Raw genomic sequence first — 12150 nt, 5'->3', positions numbered from 1 at the left:
ATTTCTCTCTCTCTCCACAGAAATTTTATTAAAAATTGATCTTTCCTGCAGAAAAGAAAAAAATTATACATACCAGCATTTACAGAAAACAGCAATAGAAAGTTTGTTCCCAAATTCCTAATTGTCCCTGCTATCAATCCCATACACAAACCTACCACCCTAATATCTAGAAATCTCTGCAATAGTTCTGTCAAGATAGGTAGTGTTCACCTTTGGACTAACTCTTTTCTTTGCAATACAGATTGAAACACCTTAATTAAGAAAAAAAGCCAAACCACAAATGTCTCTATTTGAAAGTTTACCAGAATGGAAATTGAATCTTTGTGACCTAATAATGTGTGTAAGTGACAGGAGATTCAGTTACTCGTTCTGAAATGATGAAAAACTGTTGAAGTGAATTCCAGCATTAAAAGTGGCTTTGTGCCCAGGCATTAGATTATATTTGATTTAAAGGTTTTTTTCTTGCAGACTGAAGAATGAAATAGAATATTAGACAGCAGATGATAGAAGATAAGATAATTTATTAAATATTAGGAGTAAGGATAGGAGGAGAGTATACAATTTTATTTCAGTGAGTCTTGTCTTTGTTTTAAATAGAGAAAAGTAATTTAATAATGAATTCCCCTGTTAACAGAAATAATAACTGTTTCCAATGCTTATCTCATGTTGTCTATGAAAATAAAAGAATACAAAATCACTATCATTATTTTCCTGATGCTTTTGGCTCTCGATCAAAGATAAACCTGATCTGACCTGCCTGTGCCCTCTACTGAGATTTTCTATTGGAAGTTACACTGCAGCATTCATTATTTGTGAAGTTTCAGGTTGCTCTATTTGTTCCACTAGGACATAATGCTTTGTCAGACTTTTAAGATACTTCTATCGAACATAATTAAAAAGAAAACATTTGTTCAGCTTCCTCATTTGAAATAAATGTTGAAACATTTGGAATAAAATAGGTAATCCAAATCTGAAGGAACTGAGAATTTTTTTTAGTCACTTAAGGCAGCACTGTTTACTAGTTAGAATATGAGCACAAGACCCATACTTGACTATTGACACAAGAAAAAAAAGTAGGTTCCACCTCAGGGCTTGGCAACGACTGTGGGTGAGATGGACACAATGTTTTCTGTTCCTGCTTTAAACTACGGGTACACTCACAGAAAGTGTGGGAGTAGATATGGTTTTGAAGAGCTTCGAGAGGAGAGAGCACAATAGAAGCAAAGAACATTTGTGGTGCTCTGCAGTGTCATGTTGCTTCCACTTCACGTTGCGGTTTTCTATGAAGTTCCAACAAACTTTTCTTCCATCCTGCCTAAGTTCCACTCGTATATTAACTCAGAAGTTCACACAAAGAATCTAGATTTAAAAGTCCAGGCAAAAAATCAAGAGATCATAGCTATACCTGTCACAGGGTCTAAAAGGATTTCCAGTCTCCAAAATTCGTCAGGAGTAATTCAGGTGCAATCCACTATACAGTACAAAACCTGAACAATCTCTGTGATCAGTACTGCAACCTTTGATGGTGACTCACAGAAATAGTCATAGCTCAAAGTAACAGGCTGTGTCTCTGATTTTCAGGTTGGTTATACATTTGGGACATGCTACACTCCTACTTTTCAATGACTTACAAGACACAATAATGCTAGCTGTAATGCTTTAAATGTATCCTGGCTCAAACATTGTTTAAGACTCAATAATTTTTTATTTAAACTTAGGATACCAAGAAATTTAGAGGATAAAACAAACAGACTCTTCTATTTTTTATTTATTTATCATTTTCAAGTTAATCTGTCCTGCTTTGTGCAGCCCTACATTTAAAAAGAGTATGTTGGTTTTTTTCTAACATATCTGTGCAGCTTTGTCATGTGGTGGAGAATATGCCAAGGAGAAAGGGATGCTTCCAGTTTGTTTTTTTTCTTGTAATGTGGTAAAAAAATGCTGGTTGGAGGCAGTCCTGGAAAATACTACTATTTAACTATTCTGCTTAGTGCTTTGAAACAGCAGCCCTGGACTTTATCCCATAACCCCTCATATGAGCGGCCCTTCCTCTTGCAAGCAGTACAACTGGAGATAGCAACAGATCTTTATGTACCACATATTTCCATTACATGGGGCCGACGCACTATATTATATTTTACTGTTCATGCCTTTCCCTTCTTAAAAGCTTATGCATTGAGAGAACATGTGCAGTCTTTAGAAGTTCCATTCCAAATGGTATCACAAAATGCAGGATAATTTTTATTTGCAAGTAACATGTGTTGGACTACCCCTTCCAGGTAGAGGTCCCATCACAGTTACCCCACCTCATGGCACCTAAGCACACTGAAGGGGCAAGTTACTCATAAGGCCAGAATAAACAGCTTCCCATTGTCCCTAGACTAGGCCAACAGGTAAATGCTACAATTTATCCAATGCATTTATTTAGAGAAGTTTACTTTATTTGAAAACATAGCCACCTTTTCATGATTTCTTGAGTTAACGATAATCCTGAAGGTTTCCACGTTGTACAAATGCAGTATAAAATGATATGTGAAACAACAAACATCCATCTCTAAGACTCTCAAAGCAGAGGCCTTCTATAATTTGTGAAAGATGTGTGTTAAATAAGGAGGTCGCTCAGTCTGGCTGCTGCTGAAGTGAGTCAAGGAACCTCATGAACCTTGTGAAAGTCAATTGACCTCCTTATACTTCAGTCAGACTACCAGAATAATTAAGTAAAGCAGAGCTGCACTAAAAGTTAGATGCAACATTTGCATCAAACATGCCTGAACAAAAAAAAAAAAATCACACATGAAACCCCAATCCTGCAGCCAATTATACACCTGGATTTAATACTACATAACGTTTCATGGCCTCCTGTAGAACCTTACCTATTAAGAGCTAATCTTAGAATTGGACTCTCCATCACCGATATATGGTAAAAGCACCCATGGATCTTCACAAAACCAGAGGAGATACGGTCTCTGCCTTGTAAAATTTGAATCAAACAGCCAAGAGCAAATACAAAAAAGAGTAATCTGAACGAGTGTGTATATATTTTTTTTCCTCCAAACCAAACATAAAAAATGTATTTAGAAAAACCTATATTTTTAAAAGTTTCCAGACATACTTTGCATGGAATGAGACAAAAGATATGGGAGAAAAATACTATACAATGACATTATTTGGCTTGTAGAGGAGTTAATCAATAAATAGCAGTCAGATACCTAATTCACAATGCAAAGTTCATGGTACTTGGGCATTTAATTGCTCGATTAAGTGCTCAGTCAAAGCACATGTTTTTTTCTGCAGAGCTTTTAAAATGGTTTATACACAGTTTGACTCCACGGACCTCACTTGAGACTTTAGTACTCAAGATGCAGACAAAACACTCAAATTAATCCCAGTAAATTTTTTATGGGTATTGCCATTGATTCCCTGTGGTACTTGTGCAGCAGCCTCCAAAGTCATCCAGGGCCTTTTCTGCTGACAGCAACGGGCCCTGAATCATGCCTGCCATCACAGAACGATGTTAATACCAACTTCAAAAGACTGGGGTACTGAAACTGAGGTACAACCCAATTATGGATAATAAAAACTGGATGTTATTTTGTAAGGAGTCACAATCAGAGTAGAAAGAACTAGAGTAATATTAGTTCTAATTCACGAAATGTAACCCACAGTATTTACAGTAAGATTTAATCTGGTGATTCTGGAAAAATTTTTCTAGGTGAAAAAAATTTTAAAAGTCTCTCATTGAGTGTCACATCTATATTCACTGAGCTCTTCCGTGTATTTCAGAGCTGGAAATACATTTCACACCAATACCTAAAGGCTGAAGTAGGTCCTGAGTTGAGCTAGATGTCTCCTGCTGTACTCTGAGGCCCAGAACAGCACAGAAAGTTGAAACTGCAGTATTTAGTGAATCAACTTCAGTTTTGACCTACAGAGGCAGGTTTCTATGGGGTATTGTTAAGTAATTCACTATAGGCTCATTTAATCCTGAGGTTCTTGCAAACAAGGCTGCCAAATTGCAAAGGTGCTTTGTGAAATCACCTATTGTACATCAGATGCTGAACTGAGACTCCAGTGTTCATCCTCTGCCAAGTCCCCAGACATGAAAATCTCATGTTTTACCTCACTAAAGACCTTTTTTTTTTTTTTTGACGGCAGAATGAGAGCTGCAACAGACTGCAGGCTGCCAATAAAAATAAAAGGTTTACTAAACTTGTTTTAGACATTAAATGCTAGCCTGGGGGTCTTTAGCTCTTGGGTGTTTTCCGTGAGATGAAAAAAATACAGCAAATACACAAAATCACTTTACATAATGACAGTCCCACGGCTTGTAAGTAGTCATTCTGCTAAAGAGCAAGTCCCTGCTCCCATTTAAATCACCAGCAAGATTTCCACATACAGGACCGGGGCCTTTATGAAGCTTTTATTTACCTTTTGTTTTCTTACGTATTTTCTATGCTAATTTTTGTTCTTTCCTCCTCTTCTCTCTTTTATATTTTTTTTACAAATTAACTGAATAAAATATATCTGTCTTGAAATATTTGTAATTATTAAATTACATTAAAAGCAGAATTTTCACCAATTAATATATACATCATCAAAATAAGCAACCCTTCACTTCAGCCAAATAGCAAGTTATAATGTTCAGAGAGGTCAACAACTGTAACAAAACCATGAACCCTGACATTGTCCAGAATATGAAGTCAATAATAAAAGGTCCACCAAATATCTGCCTCAGAAATTTCTTAAAACGTATTAGAACCATGAATTTCAGCAACACAGCAATTATCCCCTTTTCACATGCAGTTTGAAAGAAAAAAATGCATTAGGATATTCAAAAGATATGTAATTATATACTTTAAAAATCAAAGTAGTTGAGTAGCATTATCTTAATTCAGGAGGAAAGAATACTGTCTCAGAAAGAAAAAAAGAGTCTTCAAGAGACATCAACTTTTGTTCGTCAGAGTAGACGTGAACTTTTTTTGTGTCTCTTATGACTCTGTAACCAGAAATAAAACAAGTAAATATAGTAACAAGTCATTCCAGATATTTAAATTTCTATTGAAATAGTGTTGTGTGAATTGAAATCAATAGCAGAAAGACAACATATTTTCCAACTATTTTGACCATAAGTTTGTAGGCTACTAGTTCATGAATGAAATAAATGAACTGAATGAAGTAAAGAAAATTAAGAACAATGAAACAGAGAAATAAAGAATGAAATAAAGATCAAATACACAATATCCTGGTGACAGATTTCCTTGCACTGCGCAGTCATTCTTTCACCATCAAGATTAATATAGTCAATATGCTTGCAGAGCATTTATATAAACTTAAACACTCGCTAGAGGTATTTCCCGAACAGGGCCAGTTTTTCTAGTGAAGCCTCAACACATATTTTTAAGTGGGTCAGCAAAAGTAAAATGGACCATTCTCACTCTTCAAAAACCTCTGGTGAATCCACCACCTCCCTGGACAGCCTACTCCAATGTTTAATAACCCTTTCAGTGAAAAAATGTTTCCTAATATCCAGTCTAACCCTCCCCAACATAACTTGAATCCATTTCCTCTCATCCTGTCACTTTTCACGAGGGAGAAGGAGTCACCCAAGAAAACCTGGGTGTATGGAAGCTTTTTATTACAAACTTGCCAGGGATAAGAATGTGAAAAAGTATATCATAATAATGAATGCTGCTGAACTTCAGTTAGCCAGAATCAGGGAACCACAGTAGGTTTCCTGAGCCCACCTTTCCCATGAAGTCCATTTGAGCAGAATGGACAAGGCTAAGAGAAAACGTACTTCTGATCTGATGCAGAGTTGACACAGAAAAGCTGTGTTGTTAGTACACAAAATAAACTCAACTGAAAAGCTGAAATTCCATTTAAACTAGTAAGGTGCTATTTTTCCAGAAATGGATAAATGTTTTTTGCTGCCATCAGCTGTCTACTAGAGCATCAGTATCTGCATTTTGCAAAACAGGATAACTTCTTAAAACAGAAGTTGCCTCATTGGGAATGGAGCTCTGTCTCACACACAGTAACTATTGCAAAAAAAAAAAAAAAAAAAAAGCCCATTCTAACATTATTTAGTGATTGAAACTTTTGAATTTTTAAATTTATGCTTTAAAAACTAAGCAATAGAAAGTAATATTTTGGATGAGAGTCCTTGTAGAAATTAAACTCCAGTGCTTTTCAGAAGGAGAGTTTCATCATGATAGCAATTTTAATGAAGAGAAATCAATCAAAAATTTGAACAAATCGGAAACACTACTTTTTCCGTATTGCTTATTATTTGGATAATTTTAAGTCCCAGGACCGCAATCCGTAGACTGTTAAACAAACCTCCAGGCTTCTGGATTTTAGCTGCAACCAACATGAAAGCGCAGAAGAGAACAGCACTCTTTTGGCATTTATTGCTTGATTATGTCCTAAAGCTATCAAAAATCAGTGGTTGGAAATCAGCCCTTTCCCAAGGCATCACAGAACTTACTGCCATTCCTTGATTGTTTTGAAAACCTTGGCATCAGAAATCTCCCCCTCCTCCTCTGCCACATTGGGAAACCCGGTGTTGGGTTCCGCAGGACTTGGCAGCGTCTCTCCCAGTCCCTTCTGCTGTTAAACTGCGCGCTGCCCCAGGGTTTCCAAATCAGACGCACTTATCAGGCTTCGTGGCATGCCTCCTATGGAGAAGCCTCTGAACGATTCAACTCTTCTGCACTGCGTGGTTCAAAAACAACACAAGCTCCTCAGCGCTCTGAGGCTGAAATAGCGCTGGCAGGGACGAGTTGCTAATAGACAGTTTCCTAACACCGGTAGGACAAAGCGGGCCACGGAAGCCATGTGCTTCGGTAAAGAAAAACTCCCTTACATGAACGAATGAAACATTGCTGGGTTGCTGGTGGTGTACAAAAAAGAACAGTGTAAAATCTTCCTTTCTTTCTTCTCCAGTTATTATTCCTTTGTAACAAATACATACCATTCAGTAATCAGAGTGATAACTCATGCGAACAACGAAAATGCTGTTAGCACAGCACAAAGGTTTTCCTTCAAACTCTGTGGGAAGCTTCTCAACCTGGGACTTAACCTTGGGATTTGCAAAACTACAGAAAGCTGATTTAAATATCCCTGTTTAGAGAACTTGGCCTACTAGTGCTCTCACTAAATTACAGCTGGTCTGTTGATTAAAGATGAAGGTATCCAGAAATTACTGGATTTGAGGACCACAAAAATCCAGCCGCAAGAGCTGGGCCAGAATAGCCCAAACTTTCACCACTTCTCTTTAGTAATAAGTGTCCTGCTTACTGATCTTTGAATGTAGGCAGCTGGCATCAGATGCAACACGTGCAAAGGCAAGCTATAGATATGAGGAAGCAAAGATGGGATGTTGCAAAGATATTACAATGACCAAAACTGGGCTCACCACATAGCCCAAACCAGGCTGTAAGAACAAAAGGGCATTTTAATGGGTGGAAATTATTTCTAATATATTATTTTCCTCGCATAATAAAGAGGAAGTCTCTTTTTTTCCTTTTGCTGTTCTCTTATATATTGGATTGAAACACTTCCTTCTGGTCCTCTCTGCCAAGTCTCGGTATCAGAGGAAATATCAGCTCACTATTGTTAGTATATAAATTAGCTGAACTTCATCTAAGACCAGTCTGTAGAACTATTGTGCCAAAGAAAAAAAGAAGTTGGTATTCTCTTAATCATCTATATGCATCTCTATTTTAAATAAACTCGCAGAGAAAACAGGATTCCTTTGGAAAACATAAAGGAGTATAAAGGGGTAAATAAGGCAGCACATGGAAAGCAGCCTCTGCAGGTGTCTTAGCTCCACATAGGCCATCCATAACCACTGTCATACTGAATATTACCTTATTCTGCACTATGGAGGACTGTAACTGCAACTGAGTTTCTGGGTCAGCAGCCAAACTGAAATACTGGAAGCAAAAAAGTGGCTGTGTCTTTTTGGTCCTGTCCCCACCCTGACTGGGAAAAGCACAAACTTGACCTGGAGTTCCCTCTTTTTCAAAGAGAGACTGAACCTCCAAGGCACTAGGACAACCAAGCAGGAAGGCAAACACGGCCAACAACATCCCTGCCGTTAAAGCTGTTTCAGCAGTGGCGTGAGTGTCGAGGCCATGTGCTGCAGTGGACCCCGTGGGCCAAAGCAGCCGGGAGAGCAGACTGTGGACCCTGGGGACAGCAGAGCTCAGCCCCTCTGGCTGGCTGGGCACAAGAGACACCATGCATGGCACCAGAAACAAACTATGCTACTGAGGTTTATTGAAGGAAGGGTCAGAGGAAGAATTGCTTTCTACCCTCAGAAGTGAAAGACACAAAGTGCAGTGAAGAGAGAAAGAGAAGAGCCCACTCCAAATTCCCTCTAATTTTCTCCTCGGGGACACTGTCCTTTTGTGGAGGGAGGTGCGGTTTCCAAGACTCTCATGCTGAGATAAAAATCTAATTCCATAATCCCCGAGTCAGTGGGTAAAAGAGAGGTGGCATGACTAGAATTTATCTCCAGGCAATTTTTTTCCTCACCTCAAACTGATTCTGCAGTTCTAATCAAAAGTGGGAACAGCTTAGGATCAAAACCCCACTTGTGATGAATTTGCGGTCACTAAAAATGTTACCCAACTCTATTGATTAAATTGCAGGATAAGGCCAGTCTAATCCTTCCAATAAGCTCAAGATTATGCCTGCATTTTCTCAGTGACTTTGCAGAACTTTACAGCAGCCAATTTACCTGACCAGACAGGCCAAAACCAAAGTCATCATCCCGTAATGCTGAAAAAAATCACAGTGGAGTTGTTGAGCAACTGCTACATTTTTGGGGGTAGGGCATGGGATAGAGGCACCCGATTGCCTTCAGCAAGGATGAAGGTATTATGTATGAAATCCAGGATAACTGTAAAGCTTATTGTGAGCTGAAACAACATGGCAACAAATGATTTCAGTCTCTTGCTAAGATTGCCAGCGCTTTGTCATTTGGCAAACCTCTGAGAAGACACGAATATTTGTTTTTCTAAATCTCAGACAGCTTTGGGTTTGCAAAGCTACATAAACAAATGAATTACATGAAATCCGTGACTGATCTACAAATCCCACCCTGCCTATTTCGCTTTTCACTTCCCCTTCTGGCAGTTCAAATTCAGGAGACATCAGTCTGTTGCTAGAGTAGATTTATGTGGCTGGAACATTTACCTTGAGGCCAAATGTTAGCTCTAATACCTATTTTTTATTTCCATCCAAAAGAATGTTTACTGGCCAATGCTGAGCAACAGAAGGATACAGCAGGCTCATTTTGTCGTCTTGTTTTAAACCTTAGGGTAGAAAGAATATCAAACCTCAAAATAAAGTTTAGCTCTAAGTAGGCATATATATATACACAAACACATACATAATACAGATTCCCACTTACCTTGTACTCTTTGCCTATAGTATCTTTTAATGTTCTTTCCACATCAAAGATGTTCTGTGAACTTTTATTGTTGAACATGTTAGTCTCTAATCTCAACATTTGATCTCTACACTTTCTTTAGCAAATGATTTTTTTTGCTTTTCATCAAAAGCCTGAAATTCCTGCCCCTCCATTAGTTCTTCTAGTACTGCTGTCAGTTGCTGCTTCTGCAACTTTGCCAGTAACTACTATGCACTAAGGAATAAAATAAAAAAAAAAAAAAAAAGGAGACGATAATGTGAAGGACTTTATTTGAAGATAATGTGAAGGACTTTGTTGGCTTCATCTGATCAGCTGTCCCTGAGCTGAAGTGTTAGGTAACTCCTTTGGGAACACAAAATGTTAAATATTCATGGATATCCAATTCTGAAGCCATAATACTGAATATTCATATTGGAAACACAAGCCCAGGAGCTTTGCTTAGCATATAAAGGAACAGAAACATAGCTGTTAAACTAAAGTATGCTTTAAGCCACAATATTTCATGTATGTTTAATTATAATGGGCATGCTAAGGCTTATTAAACATAAACATTTAAAGGCTCAGATTTGGCCCAATTGCAAATTCCTCTCTACTGAAATTAGTATTTAATTTGGGGTCACTTTTAACACAAATTAGAAAGAAAACCTGCTTTCTGATGAGACATGATGACACTGTGTTTAGTTTTACAGTTTTGTAACCAAGAAAAAGATTGTAGTAGTCACTTCATCATAACTTTTGGCACTTTAATGACTGCTTGTTTGATCTTGAACAGCCCAAGCAAAGACAATGTTGGTGTGTTCAGCACACATTCATCACGGAAGTTTTTACAGATGTTTGAGTTGTGTGTTGTATCTCCATGTGCCAGCCTGGGTCCTGACAGCTGCAGGGGAATTCATCACGCAAGAGACCAAGCTGCCCAACATCACTGCTTTCCCCCAGATGGAGGTTGTTTAAGTTATGACCAAGTGTCCACACATTTGCTGACAGCTTGGGGGGGGATTTTTTTTTTTGTCGGGGAGCAGCAGGGAGGATGAGTCAGCTCTGGGCATCGTGCGCCAGAGCTACCCTCACCTGCTTTGAGGTTGCAACTCTTCTCACCCTGATGGCAGCAAAGCTGTGGCTCCCACAGGCTCCCTTTGGTGCATCCTCTTTCCTCATTGACCCTGTCACTGTGCAGCACGGTGGAGAATTTTTCTAATATAACTCCTCTAAGGTTTCTCCTCCTGTCCTCCCTTTTTCTTCCCAATAGGCTTTCCAGCATGGCTTGGATTAGCCTGAAGTTCTTGTGGTTTCTTGTTTCAGATTTCGGTCTGGTCATTTGTCATCCCGATTCTGTTTCTCCTCTCTCTGTTCTCAGAATGACAGAACACAGGATCACCTCTCTGAATAAGATTATAAATGCTTTGCTGTCGAATTGCCAGTAACGAGTCTCTGCCAAATTTATATTCTAAAATTCCCCAAGCAGCAATTTAATTACATTATTTTGGATACAGCACCATAGCAGCTGCATTCATTTGATGAGGATTCATTATGGTTTATGGTGAAAACAATGGCAAATTAGCTCTGATGTGTTTTGGAATTTGCTCTTTATTTAGTTTAGAACAGCCTCGTTTTAGTGAGCATGACTCCTAAGCCCATTTGATCCTGCAGTCTGTGAGAAAATGGGAAGGCTCTGACAGGAGTTCTTAAAAATCAGATATATCTACACCTGTCGCAGCACAGTTATTGAGGTCCTGCTGGTTTGTGGTTAAAATGGAATTACCATAAAGATCCATTCCACTATATTTTAAGGAATATTCCAAGACTCTTTCAAAAGTTGTGTGTATAAATCAAAATAAATACATAAATAACAAATCCTCAGTTTTGTCTATATTTTTCATGGATGAACTTTTCCCAAAGCAGAAAAGATTGTATCCCTACTAGAAATTTAGTAAGAGTTCTCAAGGAAATCTAAAACAAATGACTTCTGTGACCACTTCCAAGCTCAAACTTTAAACCAGATTTGTGAAATATTTGTTCAGTTTTTTGGAACTGTCTGGAGGACTTACAGTAAGTTCTAAGCACATACTAGGGGGTGACATGAAGTCTAATCATTGGACAAAATTCATAGAAGGGGGCTAAAAACCATGAAAGATCAAATTTGTTCTCCTACCACTATTCCCACAAAAGCCGCAACTTCACTTTAGAAGTTACATTAGAAGCTTTTGCCAGAGCATTAACATCATGTGAGGGGTGTAACTTCTGCACAGACTTTTTGTTCTGAAAAAAGTCTTTGCATAGGCATAGTTATAGCACCACTTCTGTACCTCTGTACTTTATTTTTCTTTTTTTATCAATACAGTTGTTTTTATTGGCAAAAATACTTTTTTGCCACTTAACGACACAAGGAAAAAGAAAGCTTTCTTTTTTCAGCTTTCCTCAAATCCTGAAAACTTGACTCAGTGTCAAGAGTCACATCTGTACATCTTCACAGCAGCCCATGCTGATAAAAAGAACAATCCTTAGCAGAGCTGGACATAGAGAAGTTCCCATATCCCCTTTTTATTTACAGTTAAGGGCTATAGGTGGAATTGCTCCTCCTTCCTTAGGATAATATTTGAAGTCCATTCAATTACTTTCCTCCCTATCCTACTCTGCAAGATCCTTATCTTTACTTTGTGCCAGAACCAGAGTAAGTCTAACCCGTCGCTGAGTCATTTCAACCTGCT

At 38.2% G+C, this 12150-nt stretch overlaps 1 protein-coding gene across 1 annotated transcript in view; it reads right to left on the bottom strand.

Annotated features, from left to right (window-relative positions):
* MID1 (midline 1) overlaps positions 1–12150 on the bottom strand; it is a 101848-nt gene that overhangs the window by 74775 nt on the left and 14923 nt on the right.

This window comes from Charadrius vociferus, unplaced genomic scaffold (assembly GCF_000708025.1).
Source record: "Charadrius vociferus isolate BGI_N301 unplaced genomic scaffold, ASM70802v2 scaffold105, whole genome shotgun sequence".
Taxonomy (NCBI): domain Eukaryota; kingdom Metazoa; phylum Chordata; class Aves; order Charadriiformes; family Charadriidae; genus Charadrius; species Charadrius vociferus.
This window is presented reverse-complemented; position numbering and strand designations above follow the sequence as displayed.